Below are 18001 nucleotides of genomic sequence, written 5' to 3'. Positions count from 1 at the left end.
ATCATATGATAATCTATCGATACTACAAAACTATTTCATCTATTTGCAATCTAGATGTACTATTTTACATCAGGTGTCTTACAAGTCTTTACTGTCAATGCACATTCAAAGTAACAGGTTTCTGTTACTCCATAAAACTTTTATTATCCAAATATATTCCGAATTTTCTCCCGTAAAAGTTATAGAAATACTTTCTAGTGGATATATTCCTCAGAATCTTTCGGTTAACTATAAAACTACATCACTGAGTTGAATAGTTCCCCCAATACTGATGACAGTCTCATCTTAAAAATTAAAAACTAAGCTGTTTCTTTAATACAGAGAATACAGACATTATGCATTTTACCCCATTTAACTTTGACACTAAAAGTGTCCGGAAACTAACAACTGACGTTAATTTAAACAACTGTATAATACAATTTATTTCTGCTATCTAATTTAGATGTTGATTTTTCCTGATAACGGAAAAAATCTTAATATAAAACGTATTTCTCAGTGTAGAAAAAAAAAACCTTGAAAATGCAATACAGAGCTGGAAAGTAAAGATCGTGAATGTCAATGGGACGAGGACTTGAAAGCTCTTATTTAGCCTCTTTTGTAAAGGAAGAAAATCAAGGAGGAAATTATTCTCTCATAATTTCAAACAGAATGACGCAAGGGTGGACACACTTCTCTAAAGGTAAGTGGCTATAGAAACGATTATGGTTACTGAGCTGGGAGAAAAATAAAAATTTCACAAATTCTAAGAATTGCCAAACTGTACAAATATGTGGGTGGTAAAGTCCTAGTGGGTATTTGGTGGCTTCTTAAGAGAAGTGAGAACTTTTTATCTTTCTCCTTAATAAAATTAGGCCTAGATGCTTTAACTACGCAGAATGTCAATATTAAATGAGTCAAGACCAAATTTGAACAGAATGTGCACAAACCGTTACTACAGCTATTTTCTCATAATGGCTTAACTACATTTATTACAATAGTAAGGTTAACTTTTCTCATGAGAAATTTTAAAATAATTTATTTGTGTAAATCACGCCATTAGAAAAAATAAACTTTTATTTTGAGCCTTTCCTGACTATTCACCTAAAAAGATCTCCCATTCTTTGAAAATTATCCTTTGCAATAAAAACCTGGTTTATTGGTATTATATTCTAGTTTTTATTGTTTGTAACTACATAATTACATTCTTCGAAATTCTGTTTTTTAAATCATCTATATGATAATAATCTTCTGATTTTTTCTATTTTAATTAATCTACATGATTATATTCTATGTTTAGAATTATCATTATGTTGAAGAGAAATAGCTTAATACACAGTATACTCTAATGAACGGAATTTAACTCTATAATAATTTTAAATAATAAATGGAGGATATTCCACCGTCCCCTTAACGTATCTCTCTATCATGTTATGAATATTGTCAAAGAGAGCTATGTTCTTCATAACTATAAGAGAACCAGCGGGAATTTCATTTTGAGAACACTTCAATAATAGATGGGTTAGAAGAGCTTGAACATTCTATGAATGTACGAGCTGGACCGGCTGCAGATTACGTCAGAAACACGTTTGCTGATTATTTCGTGGGTGAAGCAGAGGTTTTGAGAAGGCAACATATCAAATTATGACATTAAAAATGTAAGTAAACTTTCCTATCTAGCAGTAACTGCCTTTTTAACTAGACATGCGCATTATCCTATGTAAAATTGTAACAAATGGTTAGCCACTTATCAGAATATGTCAATGTAAGAGTATAAATAATATGCATTAACGATGTGCAGAAAAAAAAAACTGCTTATTTTGAAGGCGAGTTTTGGGTAAACGCAGTTGTACCCAGGTAAGGAAATTAACGAATAAAAGCACATTTCCACAACCGGTTAATTCTAAACGTTCTACCACACCTTGATTCCTAAAATGCTCAAAACACTGCCACCAAATTTATTGCAAAACACTTTTCTTGAACGTTCCATAGGACTATTATTAAAATGATATTTGCATCCCATACATTATGAAGCAAAATGGCAAAGTGTACCCGATAAGAGAATAGATCTTGCCCAGTGATTCACTTCAGTTGTGCCAAGTTTGTTTTTATTTTCTATCCTTTTTTTCCATCTATGAAATTAGAGTCATACAGCTATTCACAAAAGAATTTTGAAAATATTTAAAATTTGATAATCTTTTGTTCTAGGTAAGGAGCAGAAACTTTTAATAATCTAACTGGAGGCGAAATTTTACTATAATTCTAATGAAACTGACCTTCAGTATCAATTAAATGGCTTGCAATGAACAATTCTATAAAAATGTCAGGATTTGCATAAGAAATATTGGTCATGATGACCAAAAACAGATGGAGTCACCTGTCTCCCAAGGACGGCAGAACAAAGATTTCTGCTTCCTTGATTTTCAAACTTCTACATTCTGAACCTTCAGACTAGTTAGAGCCATTTACGTCATGGGGCTGAGGCAGTGAACATCATTCGTGGATATTATATGTAAGTATTAATTTCTAAAGTCTATTATGAAATTGACATTCGTGATGTTCCGTTCCCATATTCCAAGTATTGCACTCGTGAAATTGAAGTACTAGTGTGGCGAATTTGATCTTTATGCTGAAATCGCCGTGTCCAACTATCCAAATTCCACTCCATTCGCATAGTTCCTCATACTTTCGTTTGCGAGTCCTCCATATTTGAAAAGGGTCCTTATGTCCTACTATATTGGACAAATAAATGCTGTTGTATGCGTTTTTTCAAATAATCTTTGACTAAACTGGGCTTTGCATTGAGAGTTCTGGTTGAGTACTTGCGTGCAAAGCAATAAAATATTAATAGAACTTTTTGTTATAGAATAGTTTTCTATTTTGAATCTTTTAAGTATAATCCCGTGGAACTGTATTCGGCAACATTCGTTGTGGTGCAAAACTAGTAAAAACATTTTCAAGCAACTCTTTAATTGTTCGTTGCCACGGAGAAGATTTTTACAAATGAAATTTGAATATCTTTTAAATCTGACATCTTTTCTTTTGCAGTAAATTGTGTGAAAATTTTTGCGTAGGTGTTTTCGATGTATGTTATTTTGGGCTATTGTGAATTTATACCATATTTATATTTGAGAAAAATGCAAAGGTTGAGGACTGTTTCTTTGTGCAACAGGTTTTTTTTTAGTGATTCATAATTTTTTGGCTGGTTTTCTGTTGCAGCTATTGATTGAAGTCTTATTTGGTTAAGTGAATCTAGTGACGTTGGTCAAACATTGTTTTTTTAATCATGTACTGAGGGTTGGGTCTATATAGGGACAAGAATCAATATTTTCTAAATGTAACCTAAACATTTTAGACTTTAGTGCCCTTTTTCATAAAGTAATTACAATGACCACGCTACTAAATCCATAAAACTACTGCCACTACACTTGGTGTTGAAGATTACGAGAAATAAATTAATAGCTTCTTAAATCGACGAAATCAATTAAGTCCTCAGTTTCGATGATCTTGCTCTATATCAAATATGCCCTAATTTCAAACTTAATTCAAACATTGCACACATTCATAAAAGTTTCACACACAATTAACATCCAAACTTAGCTACAAGTTACAATCTGTTCTTAGAGGAAAATATTTAGATACATTAAAATATAACATATCATTTAACAATGGGGTAATCAACTAAACTCACTTGTGAAGGTTTAGTGAATTTGGTTACATGTTGTGAACGTTTAGTGATTAGTTACACTGGTGTAAGTCTAGTAACTCTGGTTACACACTTGTGAAGGTTTAGTGACTGGTTAACCACTTGTGAAGGTTTAGTGACTTTGGTAACACATTTCTGAAGATTTGGTAACTCTGGCTACACACTTGTCAAGGTTTAGTGACTCTGGCTACACACTTATGAAGGTTTAGTAAGTTTGGTTACACTTGTGAAGGTTTAGTGAATTTTTGTACACACTTGTGAAGATTTGACTCAGGTTAACAACTTGTGAAGGTTTAGGGACAAAAGTTACACACTTGTGAAGGTTTAGTGACTGCTTGCACACTTGTGAAGGTTTAGTGACTGCTTGCACACTTGTGAAGGTTTAGTGACTGGTTGCACACTTGTGAAGGTTTAGTGACTGGTTGCACACTTGTGAAGGTTTAGCGACCCTGGTTACACACGTGTGAAGGTTTAGTGACTGGTTGCACACTTGTGAAGGTTTAGTGACTCTGGTTGCACTTGTGAAGCTTAGTGACCGGTTGCACACTGTATAGGTTTAGCGACTCTGGTTACACACGTGTGAAGGTTTAGTGACTGGTTGCAAACTTGTGAAGGTTTAGTGACTGGTTGCACACTTGTGAAGGTTTAGTGACTGGTTGCACACTTGTGAAGGTTAGTGACTGGTTGCACACTTGTGAAGGTTAGTGACTGGTTGCACACTTGTGAAGGTTAGTGACTGGTTGCACACTTGTGAAGGTTAGTGACTGGTTGCACACTTGTGAAGGTTAGTGACTGGTTGCACACTTGTGAAGGTTAGTGACTCTGGTTGCACACTTGTGAAGGTTAGTGACTCTGGTTGCACACTTGTGAAGGTTTAGTGACACTGGTTGCACACTTGTGAAGGTTTAGTGACTCTGGTTGCACACTTGTGAAGGTTTGACTCAGGATATCGACTTGTGAAGTTTTAGTGACAATAGTTTCACACTTGTGAAGGTTTAGTGACTGGTTGCACGCTTGTAACGGTTTAGAGAGACTTTTTGCACACTTGTGAAGGTTAATGACTGGTTGCACACTGTATAGGTTTAACGACTGGTTGCACACGCGTGAAGGTTTAGTGACTGGTTGCACACTTGTGAAGGTTTATTGACTCTGGTTGCACACTTGTGAAGGTTTGACTCGGGTTAACGACTTGTGAAGGTTTAGTGACAATAGTTACACACTTGTGAAGGTTTAGTGACTGATTGCACGCTTCTGAAGGTTTAGTGACTGGTTGCACACTTGTGAAGGTTTAGTGACTCTGGTTGCACACTTGTGAAGGTTTAGTGACTCTGGTTGCACATGCGTGAAGGTTTAGTGACTCTGGTTGCACATGCGTGAAGGTTTAGTGACTCTGGTTGCTCACTATTGAAGGTTTAGTGACTCTGATTGCACACTATTGAAGGTTTAGTGACTCTGATTGCACACTTGTGAAGGTTTGACTCAGGTTAACGACTTGTGAAGGTTTAGTGACAATAATTACACAATTTGAAGGTTTAGTGACTGGTTGCACACTTGTGAAGATTAGTGACTCTGGTTGCACACTTGTGAGGATTAGTGACTGGTTGCACACTTGTGAGGATTAGTGACTCTGGTTGCACACTTGTGAAGGTTTAGTGACTCTGGTTGCACACTTGTGAAGGTTTAGGGGGACTGGTTGCACACTTTTGAAGGTTAAGTGACTCTGATTGCACACTTGTGAAGGTTTGACTCGGGTTAACGACTTGTGAAGGTTTAGTGACTGGTTGCACACTTTAAAGGTTTAATGACTGGTTGCACACTTGTGAAGGTTTATTGACTCTGGTTGCACACTTGTGAAGATTTGACTCAGGTTAACGACTTGTGAAGGTTTAGGGACAAAAGTTACACACTTGTGAAGGTTTAGCGACTGCTTGCACACTTGTGAAGGTTTAGCGACTGCTTGCACACTTGTGAAGGTTTAGTGACACTGGTTGTACACTTGTGAAGGTTTAGTGACACTGGTTGTACACTTGTGAAGGTTTAGTGACACTGGTTGTACACTTGTGAAGGTTTAGTGACACTGGTTGTACACTTTTGAAGGTTTAGTGACTCTGGTTGCACACTTGTGAAGGTTAGTGACTGGTTGCACACTGTTTAGGTTTAGCGACTCTGGTTACACACATGTGAAGGTTTAGTGACTGGTTGCACGCTTGTGAAGGTTTAGTGACTGGTTGCACGCTTGTGAAGGTTTAGTGACTGGTTGCACACTTGCGAAGGTTAGTGACTGGTTGCACACTGTATAGGTTTAGCGACTCTGGTTACACACGTTTTTAGGTTTAGTGACTGGTTACACACATGTGAAGGTTAGTGACTGGTTGCACACTTGTGAAGGTTAGTGACTGGTTGCACACTGTATAGGTTTAGCGACTCTGGTTGCACACTGTATAGGTTTAGCGACTCTGGTTACACACGTGTGAAGGTTTAGCGACTGGTTTCACACTTGTGAAGGTTTAGTGACTCTGGTTGCGCACTCGTGAAGGTTAGTGACTGGTTGCACACTGTTCAGTTTTAGCAACTGATTAAACACACATGAAGGTTTAGTGACTCAGGTTACACACTTGTATAGGTTTGACTCAGGTTCCACATTAGTGAAGGTTTAGTGAAATCTGGTCACACAAGTGAAATTTTAGTGAATTTGGTTACACTTGTGGATGATAAGCGAATTTGGTTATATGCTTATGAAGGTTTAGTGGCTTTGGTTATATTTGTGTAGGATTGGTGAATTTGGTTACACACTGGGGAAGGTTTATTGGCTTTGATTACACATTTATTTAGGATTGTTAAATTTGGTTACACGTTTGTGAAGGCTTTATGAATTTTGTTACACGCTTGTGAAGGCTTGGTGAATTTGGTTACACGCTTGTGAAGGCTTGGTGAATTTGGCTACACGCTTGTTTAGGCTTGGTGAATTTGGCTACACGCTTGTTTAGGCTTGGTGAATTTGGCTACACGCTTGTTTAGGCTTGGTGAATTTGGCTACACGCTTGTTTAGGCTTGGTGAATTTGGCTATACGCTTGTGAAGGCTTGGTGAATTTGGTTACACTGTGAAGGCTTAGTAACTATAGTTACACGCTTGTAAAGGTTTAAAAACTCTGGTTACACGTTTGTATAGGTTTATTGACTGGTTCCATATTAGTGAAGGTTTAGTGAATTTGGTTACACACTTGAGAAGGTTTAGTGAATTTGGTTACACACTTGAGAAGGTTTAGTGAATTTAGTTACACACTTGTGAAGGTTTAGTGAATTTGGTTACACTTGTGAAGATATAATGAATTTGGTTACACACTTATAAAGATTTAGTGATATGGTTACACTTGTGAAGGCTGGGTGAATTTGGTTTCAAACTTGTGTATGTTTAGTGACTAGTTACACGTGTAAAGGTTTAATGACTTTGTAGCCAATCGTGTAAAGGTTTGGTGACCTTAGACACTCTTATAGGTTTAGTGACTCAGGTTAGACATCCAGGTTTTGTGAATTTGGTTACTCACTTTTGAAGGTTTAGTAAATTTGGTTACACACTTTTGAAGGTTTAGTAAATTTGGTTACACACTTTTGAAGGTTTAGTGAATTTGGTTTCACACTTTTGAAGGTTTAGTGAATTTGGTTTCACACTTTTGAAGGTTTAGTGAATTTGGTTTCACACTTTTGAAGGTTTAGTGAATTTGGTTTCACACTTTTGAAGGTTTAGTGAATTTGGTTTCACACTTATGTATGTTTAGTAACTGGTTAGACATTTGTGAAGGTTTAGTGAATTCGGTTTCACATTTGTGAAGGCTTGGTGAATTGTTACACTAGTGAAGGTTTAGTGAATTTGGTTATACACTTGTGAAAGTTTAGAGAATTTGGTTACACATTTGTGTAGGCTTGGTGAATTTGGTTACACATTTGTGTAGGCTTGGTGAATTTGGTTACACACTTGAAGGTTTGGTGAATTTGGTTACACACTTGAAGGTTTGGTGAATTTGGTTACACACTTGAAGGTTTGGTGAATTTGGTTACACACTTGTGAAGGCTTGGTGAATTTAGTTACACACTTGTGAAGGCTTGCTGGGTTTGGTTACACACTTGTGAAGGCTTGGTGAGTTTGGTCTCAATCGTATAGCCTTAATGGCTCTGGGTACACACTTGTATAGCTTTACTGAGTGTGGTTACACATTTCTAAAAGTTAAGAAAGTTTGGTTACCCACTTATGAAGGTTTAGTGAATTTGGTTACACATTTGCAAAGATGTGGTGAAATTAGTTTCACTTGTGAAGGCTTGGTGAAATTGGTTTAATGTGTGAAGGTTTGGTGAAATTGGTTTCACTGGTGAAATTGGTTTCACTGGTGAAATTGGTTTCATTTGTGAAGGCTTGGTGGAATTGGTTTCATTTGTGAAGGCTTGGTGGAATTGGTTTCATTTGTGAAGGCTTGGTGGAATTGGTTTCATTTGTGAAGGCTTGGTGAAATTGGTTTCACTGGTGAAGGCTTGGTGAAATTTGTTTCATTTGTGAAGGCTTGGTGGAATTTGTTTCATTTGTGAAGGTTTGGTGAAATTGGTTTCATTTGTGAAGGTTTGGAGAAATTGGTTTCACTGGTGAAGGCTTGGCGAAATTGGTTTCATTTATGAAGGCTTGGTGGAATTGGTTTTATTTGTGAAGGCTTGGTGGAATTGGTTTTATTTGTGAAGGCTTGGTGAAATTGGTTTCATTTGTGAAGGCTTAGTGAAATTGGTTTCACTTGTGAAGGCTTGGTGAAATTGGTTTCATTTGTGAAGGCTTGGAGAAATTGGTTTCATTTGTGAAGGCTTGGTGAAATTGGTTTCATTTGTGAAGGCTTCGAGAAATTGGTTTCACTGGTGAAGGCTTGGTGAAATTAGTTTCATTTGTGAAAGCTTGGTGGAATTGGTTAAATTTGTGAAGGCTTGGAGAAATTGGTTTCACTGGTGAAGGCTTGGTGAAATTAGTTTCATTTGTGAAAGCTTGGTGGAATTGGTTTCATTTGTGAAGGCTTGGTGAAATTGGTTTAATTTGTGAAGGCTTGGAGAAATTGGTTTCACTGGTGAAGGCTTGGTGAAATTAGTTTCATTTGTGAAGGCTTGGTGGAATTGGTTTCACTTGTGAAGGCTTGGTGAAATTGGTTTCACTTGTGAAGGCTTGGTGAAATTGGTTTCACTTGTGAAGGCTTGGTGAAATTGGTTTCATTTGTGAAGGCTTGGTGAAATTGGTTTCACTTGTGAAGGCTTGGTGAAATTGGTTTCACTTGTGAAGGCTTGGTGAAATTGGTTTCACTTGTGAAGGCTTGGTGAAATTGGTTTCACTTGTGAAGGCTTGGTGAAATTGGTTTCACTTGTGAAGGCTTGGTGAAATTGGTTTCACTTGTGAAGGCTTGGTGAAATTGGTTTCACTTGTGAAGGCTTGGTGAAATTGGTTTCACTTGTGAAGGCTTGGTGAAATTGGTTTCACTTGTGAAGGCTTGGTGAAATTGGTTTCACACATGCAAAGGTTTGGTGGTTAATATGATTTAATAACTAGCAAAACTATAATCCCTTATAAGAAATGGACAGTGCTAGCTAGTTAGGCATTTTCTGTTTAATGGGGCTGGGGCATAACTTCCGTATGGGACGAATAAAATGTGAAGTCTATTTCTCAGCTCATTGTTTACGTTTGGTAGAATGATTTGGAGTTAATTTTGCATGTGTTGCTTGTATTTGATTTTGCCAGCTGTTCTTTTTTTTCTGACGTCATCATTGTCTTGATTTGTTTAACCTATTACAAGCTTCCAAATATTTACGCAAAAATTCCCTGAAGTTTCACAACAGCAATTTTTTTTTCAACCCTCCCCATCAGTACCAGCATTACTACAATAAAAAGTTAAGTAAAATCTGTTTCGCAATTTAGTGTAATTTCATGTATTGGTAATTATTGTTGAAAATAGTCTACGTTCAGTATATAGCTATTGTTGCTCATGTGAAACTAAAATGACCCACAGGGCTTGCATACACATTATGTACCGGTTGCCAGATTGAAGTAAACCATTGATATATTTTAACAATTCGTTATGTTCTTTTTGCATTTCTGACCACTATGGCTACAAATCACACTTTTTGCGTATTTCCCCACCCAAAAACTCCCGTCTCCCACAAGTCTCCCATAATTGTCTTTACGTACGTAGGTCCAAGAACTCGTAAGCGAGTGGTTTGCCCCAATAATCGTGGCCAGAAACGCATAAAATACAAGGTAGCAAATAGGAAAATATATGGTTCATGTATTTGGTAGAAATTAAAGTATCGCATATTTACCCTTTAGTTTTAAAATAAAATATTTTCCAACAAAAGAAACTTGAGTTTTTAAGGTTTTAGATTTCTTACCGCTTCCATAAAGGTTAGTTTTGATAACATACTTTTCATCGATTTTGGGTCATATTCAACTTAGAATATTTTGATTCGGTAATATTGAAGTGTTTTAGGTATGCATGCAATTTATTTATTTATTTATTTATTTATTTTTTATACAAAATTCTTGTTTTTGGGGTCGATTTTGCTCTTAGTACGTGACGATGTTTACTTAATTTCTTAGGACTTATCTTTACGAGGTATTTGCTTTCCTGACGAATTTTCATTGCAATTGACTTTGATTGCTTTACGCGGTTTCTTGTTAAACGCAGATACTAGTTACTGTAATTAGTGAATTAAGTTAAATTTTTCATACTGACATAGTTTTCACAAAATTAGTGATGTGAATGAACGCTTTTGAAATTTGATGCAAGAAATGGTTGGTATGGGATTGAAATTAATGCAGTGTCATCGGTGTGTGTTGCTTAAACAGTAGATATAACCTTACGGCATTTAAACTTTCAATTTTGTCTGAAAATTACTTCGGCAGCTTTTTACAAAAGTCGTTTAGTGCTTATCATGCCATTTAAGTAGGTAAGCAATTTAACATTCTTTGAAAAAAATTATGGGGATATATTCGGCACAAATTCTAATAGAAATTTAGTATTTTCATATTACTTTTAAATTTTTTTTTGGTAAAATGAAAAAGATTAGTACATTCTCTCTGGTAATGAATGCCTTCAAATTAAGTTTTTAGTGGTCGAAATATTTGCACCGATGAATTTCTTTTCCAGATTTTTAATGACCATGCTGACTGAGGTACTGAAGCTTGAACGATGAACTCTATGCATACGAACCAGAAATTTTTAAAAGGAAGATTTCATTCAACTGAAGTGGATTAAATTGATTTAAAGAGTATTTACCTGGAAATTGATCAGCAAATTCAAACCTTCAGTACTGGTAGGTGGATAAAACTTTACTTGTAATTAGCTTCATTGCTATTAGGCAAATAAGAATTTTGAAATGTCTGTTCAAATTACTTTAAATTATGAAAATTAAAGTACCATTCAAATTGGGAATTAAATTTGGCCTGATTTAAGAGTGGGAGAAACCGGAGAAGTTATTCCTGGTGAAATTTATTTCTTAAGCTATATAATTTTTGAATTACTTGAATGCAACTTTAATATCAGAGGTGGTACGGTAATAGGGAAATCTAAGACATTACGGGCGGAACCATAATAAATGAAGATTGAATGTGCCTTAGGTACCCAGCTCAAGCAAAAGGAAATTCTGTAGAATTGTAAAAGCTTTTATATTTGAACCTGGTGTGTTTGGCATTAGTTGTTAGTTTTCATGGGCAGATATTTTGGTGATAAATTTAAATGCACCTGAAATCTACTGTATAATTAAATTGTCTACTATAGAAAAGACCAAAATATTATACTTGAAGGTAGAACGAAAATAATGACTTGGTGAATCATTTACTATAGGTTGCTGCTTTGCTTTGAACGATCAGACTCAAGTCCCCACAATCGCCAATCCGCACTCGCCAGCGTGGTGTGGTGATGAAAACTGGCCAAGCCCAGACATGAATAAGGACATTTCTGAGACCTTTGTATTACAGTGGACTAGAACTGCTGCATTTTGTTATTGTTGCTGTATACTGTAGGGTTAATAAGTAACTTTTAAGAGTTTTAGAGCCTTAATTTTGAGCCGTTAAGACATTTGCCTGTCACTCAGACTTATCATATAACGAATGCCCTTCCCGCAAATTATTTAGAATTATAGAAGTGTTTGTATGATGTACTTAAGATTGTGAATGTCTATAACTTGTAAGGTTGGTGTAACTTGAAAGATTATGAATGTGCATAACTTGTAAGATTATTAAATCTTTAATAACTTGTAAGATTATGAATGTGTAGGCTATAACTTGTAAGGTTGTGAATGTGTACAAATTGTAGGGTTGTGAATGTGTATAGCTTGTAGGGTTATGAATATGTATAGCTTGTGAATGTATAGTTTGCAAGGTTGTGAACGTGTAGCTTGTAAGATTGTGAATTAATAGTACATTAAGGTGAGACCTGTCACGAGTAATGTTTAAGGAAAGAACTTCTTAAGAATCCCTGGAAAACAGGTGTAGAAAAGAATTTTTATATATATATATATATATATATATATATATATATATATATATATATATATATATATATATATATATATATATATATATATATATATATAAAGAAGTGTACAAATTCACCAAAATTGCTTGAACATTACACCTAAGAGAGCTACTAATTTTTTTGACATTAAGGTGAGACCTACCACGAGTAATGTTTAAGGAAAGAACTTCTTAAGAATCCCTGGAAAACAGGTGTAGAAAAGAATTTATATATATATATATATATATATATATATATATATATATATATATATATATATATATATATATATATATAAAGAAGTGTGTAGAAATTCACCAAAATTGCTTGAACATTACACCTAAGAGAATAACTAATTTTTTTGACGTTCAGCTTCGTGCAAAAGAGATTGTTGAAAGTACTGTTCTTTTTTTTTTTCTTGAGTAGGACAATGTCTGTTTTGAAAGGTGAAAGAGGAATTAGTAATATAGTTTTCGTAAATCCATGGTGATTTTTTGTATCCAAAACTTTAATCTGATACAAAAAAGAAAAAGAAAATATTTTGATTTACTAGTTTGAACATAAATTGCTTGATACTTCCAAGGTAAAGGGTAGGACTACTACAAAGATAGAACTAGTCAAAATGTATGTACACTATATGCTTTGATATCTTTCAGGTGTATATGAAACTCGTGTTTGAAACTAAAAAAGAAGAAATTAGCATGCTGAACGTTTAAACGCCAACAGTAAAGCAACAAATTTCAAACGCCAACAGCAAAGCAACAAATTTAGAGAGAAGTCAAGAACGAGGTGACTATGAAAAATTATGGGAAATACTATACGAAAACCCTGTAAATTTCATTAATAAACTTTTGTCGCAAAAAATATTTTTACTCCACATTACAATTTACTAGTTATTTAATATCAGCATTTACTAAATAGCCCTTTTCCTATAATTACTGCTGTTCTATTTTTTATGTAGTTTTCCAGTACCTTGTTTTTCATAGTTTTGTTCTGATCTCGTCTTTTTAATACTTGTTTTATATTAAGCAATGAGTTTCACTCTAAGCTCTTACCTGCTGTACTTATCTCTTCTGCCTATTGCATTATCTTCTGGTCTTTCTATCTTGTTCGTACTGTATTTTCCTCTAGTTTTCTTCATTTGCTTTTTGAGTTGTCTTCTGGTCTTTTCTCTTCTCGCAAACCGTTTCTTGAGACTGTGGTTACGCAATTGTAATATTGATTTTGGTTTTCTTTCAGCTGCGGGTTAGGTTGAGAGATTTTGGTTGTTCGTAAACAACTATGCCGATTTGTAATTCTCTCAGGTGTAATGTTCCAGCAATTTTGGTAAATTTCTAGGGATACTTTTGGAATAAATTTTTCCTTTCTAAACCTGGTTTCCCGAGATTCGTAAGGAGTTTTTTCTTACACATTTGGATTTCGTGAAAAATATATATTAGATTGGTATAAATCATCTTACTAATTTAATTAGATTTATATGGGTTTTAAACAGAATATAAATTTCTTGCAATTTGACATATTAACAGGGAAAAAATTAATTTTGCTCATGTATTTTACAAGTGTTATGGTTTTTGTGGTTCGTAAACTTCATGGTTTTTGTGGTTCGTAAACTTCATGGTTTTTGTTCTAAACTATACTCAGCAAAAGGCTTTTGCTCAGTGTATGCTTCAACGGAAAAGGAATGCAATCTAACCATAAGAGACCCTTTCTGGTACAACCCAAGAACACAAGTGGTGGACTACTAAATCTGCACTCTTTGTTGTAGATGCAACTGTTCATCCTTTACTAAAACCAGATGGCTGACACTGTCAAAAGGAAAAGGCAACCCTTTTGGCTGATTTTGACAGTAAGCAGAGTAATGAGAAACTCCAACTTCCTCATTCCTGTTTTCCTAAGGATAAACTAACTAGTTTAGCTTTTCGATTTCGTGAAATTGAAGCTCTGTTTTGGATCTTGATGCTTATGGAGGTGTAGACCCTAATGGTATTTATTTTTCTTTCTTATAAAGACTGAGGGTTTCTTCGTTCCAAAGTTTTATTTGGCATAAGTTTGCAAGAAGAGGAGCTTTTAGTACTTGTTGGAGGATTGGTAATGTTACTCCACTATGTAAATGTATTTGTGGTAGTTAGTCCAACTGATTACCGTCTAATTTCCCTAACTTCCATATCTAAAGCTTTTGAATGTCTTTTGGCAAAACGTCTTGATAGGTTTGTGAAGGTAATCATCTGCTCACTAGTTTACAATTTGGTTTTCGTAAACCCCTTGGAGCATGTGATGCCCTTCTTACAATCGCCAATGCTGTACAGAAATCCCTTGATTATGGTCAAGAAGTTCGTATGATTGGCCTTGCTTTCGGTGCTACCTTTGACAGTGTTAATCACGAGGCCCTTGTTTTCAAACTCAGTTGGGAGTGGGTGGGTCGTTTCTTAGCATTATTATTGAATTTTAAAGTGATAGATCTCAGACGTTGATGGGCACCATAGCGAGTATAGGAATGTGATATCTGGTGTTCTGCAGGGTAGTGTTCTTAGCCCATTACTTTTCATGCTATGTACACATGACATGTGGTTTGGCCTAGAAAACAAGCTTGTTGCATATGCACATGATGCTGCTCTGTATCAATTCCATTTCCTGAATGTAGGTCTGGGGTTGCTGGATCCTTGAAGAGATCTAGCTAAAATTGGTGCATGTAGCAAATTATGGGGTATGAAGTTAAATCCTAACAAAACTCAAAGTATGATTTGTAAGTAGGTCAAGGACAGTGGCTCCTCAATATCCGGATCTCAGCATTGATAATGTTTCTTTAACTTTGTATGACTTTAAATCTTAGGTGTGATTATAGACAGCAGACTTACTTTTGAGAAAAACATTGTCGTCCTCAATTGCACAAGAAAATGGCTTATCGATTCATAAGATTTTCGGTGATAAATCTATTCTATAGAAGTGTTTTAATTCTTTCATTCTACCTTGTATCGAGTATTTTTCTCCTGCCTGGTTTTCAGCTGCTGATTCTAATCTTATGTTGGACAGGAACTTACGGTCTATTAAATTTCTTATTCCTGATCTAGATATTAATCTTTGACACAGTCGTTCAATTAGTTCATTATGCATGTTGCATAAGATTTTTTCATAATTCTGACCATACTTAAGTCGGATTTTCCTGGACAGTTACATCCTGTTCGTAATACTAGGCATGCAGTTAATTCTAAGTCGTGCCTTCTCAGTCCTGAGACTCAATACTTCAGTATTCTAGAAGTTTTATTCAAGCTGTAATCAAGTTTTGGAATGATCTTACTAAAGGGTAGTTGAATCAATAGAACTTCAAAAAGTTCAAACTTGCAGCAAATGTTTTATGTTGAAAAGGCTGACCGAAGTCTTTTTGTAGTCTGTATATGAATTTTCAATGTTAATGTTTTAAGAAATTCTATTTTAATTTTCCATTACTTCTTACATAGTTTATTTATTAACTAGTTTCCATTCCTCACTGGGCAATTTACCCTGTTGGAGCCCTTGGGCTTATAGTCTTGCTTTTCCAGCTAGGGCTGTCGCTAGGCTAGAAGTATTAATAATTGTACATCTCAACATGAATCGGTTTGAATTTCCGGCGATTTTGGAAGATTTTTTACACTTCCGTCCTGGTTTTCAGGATGAAGTGTTTAAGGTATTAGTTTTTTTTTTCAAGTGTTTTCTTGACAAAATATATCTTGAGCCTTTGAGGCTGATTTTGGTGTTAACATGAGGTTATTTACAATTTCTCAGGACTTTTCCTGATATATTTAGATTCCCAGTGAATTTTTGTCATTGCTTTAAGGTAAAAATTTAAATGCATATGCTATTTTTAAAAAATTCATTCTAGCTAGAGGCTTGTATAAAGTTTCTCAAATTGGTGAGGATAATGTTAATTGGAACGTAATGAATTTTGATTTTCGAGGATTTAACTCTCTAGAAACTATTCAGTAGAGAGTTTATTATCAATGAAAGAAACTACATGGTGTTCTTTTACGAACTTTATATATAGAACTATTGAAGATCCTTTTCTATCTACCTAATTTTTGTCTATTGGGGTGATAATTTCAGCTTCATATTTAAGTACCTAATAAACACTTTGTTCTTTAGTGATGAAGTTTACGTGTGAAAGAAAGTTGAATAGAAAGATAAGTTATATTAGGATATTTAGACAGGCTGGTAATAGCAATTTAACATTTTATTGGTGTCTACATGAGTATATAAAAACACTTCGCATATATGAAAATTTTTCTGTAAATTAGTCCTCATTGAAAATCATTTCAAATGGAGACTGTAATATTTAAGGATTACGGAAAATTTTGCTTAATATTTGCACACACCAATGCTTTATTTCTATGCCAGGTTTTAAGGCGACCTTAATGACAGAGGAGCTTATACGGAATCAATCTACCAGAAGAATCTTAGATTTTTCACCATTAACAGAAGGCTATTATTCAGGTATTGTGGAATGATATTGATTGAAGAGTGTGCGCTGCCATTTCACCGGTGCAATTGAGAAACACTTGGTATTTAGTAAGTGGATAAAACCTTTAACTTTGTCTTTAACTGTAAATGCAATTTGTAAATATGATTTATAAAATTTTAAGCTTTCGTTAAAAAGAATTAATACTAAATTGAGAACAATTTATACATTGTGTTTTAAGGTGTGGGGAGTCATGTTTAAAGTTAGATTTTTTGCAAATTTTATTACCATAACTTTAATCATTTTGAACAAAAATTAACATAGACGAAAAGAAAGAAATACCAAGTCATATTAACCTTGTGACTAGTTAGTTACCGATATATTCTTGCAAATTGACTTTAAATTCAACGCAAATTTGATGAAAATATATTGCTAATTCAGGTTAAGGGGAGCAAGAGTAGAAAATTAGTTTGAAGTATTTGGTATGTGGATCAGTTAGCCACCCCTTCCCCCTATTTTGTATAGCTCATTTTGTGTATTTAGCATTATATAGTAAAAGTACAGTACTTTGAAGGTTAATTTTCCCATTAATTACAGTAATGACAAGACAACAAGCAATGAGGTTACCAGGAAATTGTAACTTGAAGTAAGACTGTTGATTTCAAATTGCAGTTTCGTGCAAGTTGAGTTTGGCTTGGAAAGGATTAGTCAAGAAAAGCAAGACACTCTCAAGGCAAGTTTTACTAAACAGACATTTGGTATAACCTAGCAAGTTGTAAAGTAATTTGTTTTTTATCTACCAAATTGGAATCTAGCATTTAATGTTACTAAATTTAGGTTTTCATATTTGAGTGCTTCTATAAAAATGTCACAATGTAACATATTAGATTATTCAGACAATAAGCGCTCTTATTAAATATATTTTATATTCATTGAAAAGTCAGGCACAACCTTGGGAATTTAAAATTAGTCCATGAAGTCTTCCTAGTTGGACAGACTTTATTTACATTATATACTTGAGATATTTTCAAGCCAGTTAAAAATTTCTTGTAGCCTAATTTTTCTCTACCTGTCAATTACTATTAATCCTAATTCGCAAAATATTTTCCTTTCAGATACACATATGGTTTGTAAGAACATTAAAAGGTGTTGGGGAAGGAGATGAGAGAATGAAAATAAAGTTAAAAAGGAGGAGATGAAGTATCGACGCGAATGAATCATGACAAAATAAATTATCGACGCGAATGAATTATGACAAAATAAATCACGATTCAATCTGTTAGAAGCAGAAAAGATTTACAATTAAATTAAGATCAATTCTCATTTTGATTGCTTGTTTGGGGTATATAATATTTAAT

General features: G+C 34.6%; 1 long non-coding RNA gene across 3 annotated transcripts; it reads left to right on the top strand.

The window, feature by feature from the left end:
• The first annotated feature begins 2433 nt into the window (after positions 1–2433).
• On the top strand, positions 2434–17358 carry LOC137642199 (uncharacterized). Of its 3 annotated transcripts, none has more exons than XR_011044687.1 (5): positions 2434–2488; positions 10847–11012; positions 12871–13044; positions 16583–16753; positions 17241–17358. It is a non-coding gene; the product is annotated as an uncharacterized lncRNA (long non-coding RNA). The 3 variants fall into 3 exon arrangements; XR_011044688.1 differs by having other exon boundaries at positions 12871–13003; positions 17241–17357; XR_011044686.1 differs by lacking the exons at positions 16583–16753; positions 17241–17358 and having other exon boundaries at positions 12871–13088.
• The last annotated feature ends 643 nt before the right edge of the window (positions 17359–18001 follow it).

The sequence above is a fragment of the Palaemon carinicauda genome, chromosome 6 (genome assembly GCF_036898095.1).
Source record: "Palaemon carinicauda isolate YSFRI2023 chromosome 6, ASM3689809v2, whole genome shotgun sequence".
NCBI classification, from domain to species: domain Eukaryota; kingdom Metazoa; phylum Arthropoda; class Malacostraca; order Decapoda; family Palaemonidae; genus Palaemon; species Palaemon carinicauda.
Note: the sequence above shows the minus strand (reverse complement) of the source record. Positions and strands in the feature narration are given on the sequence as shown.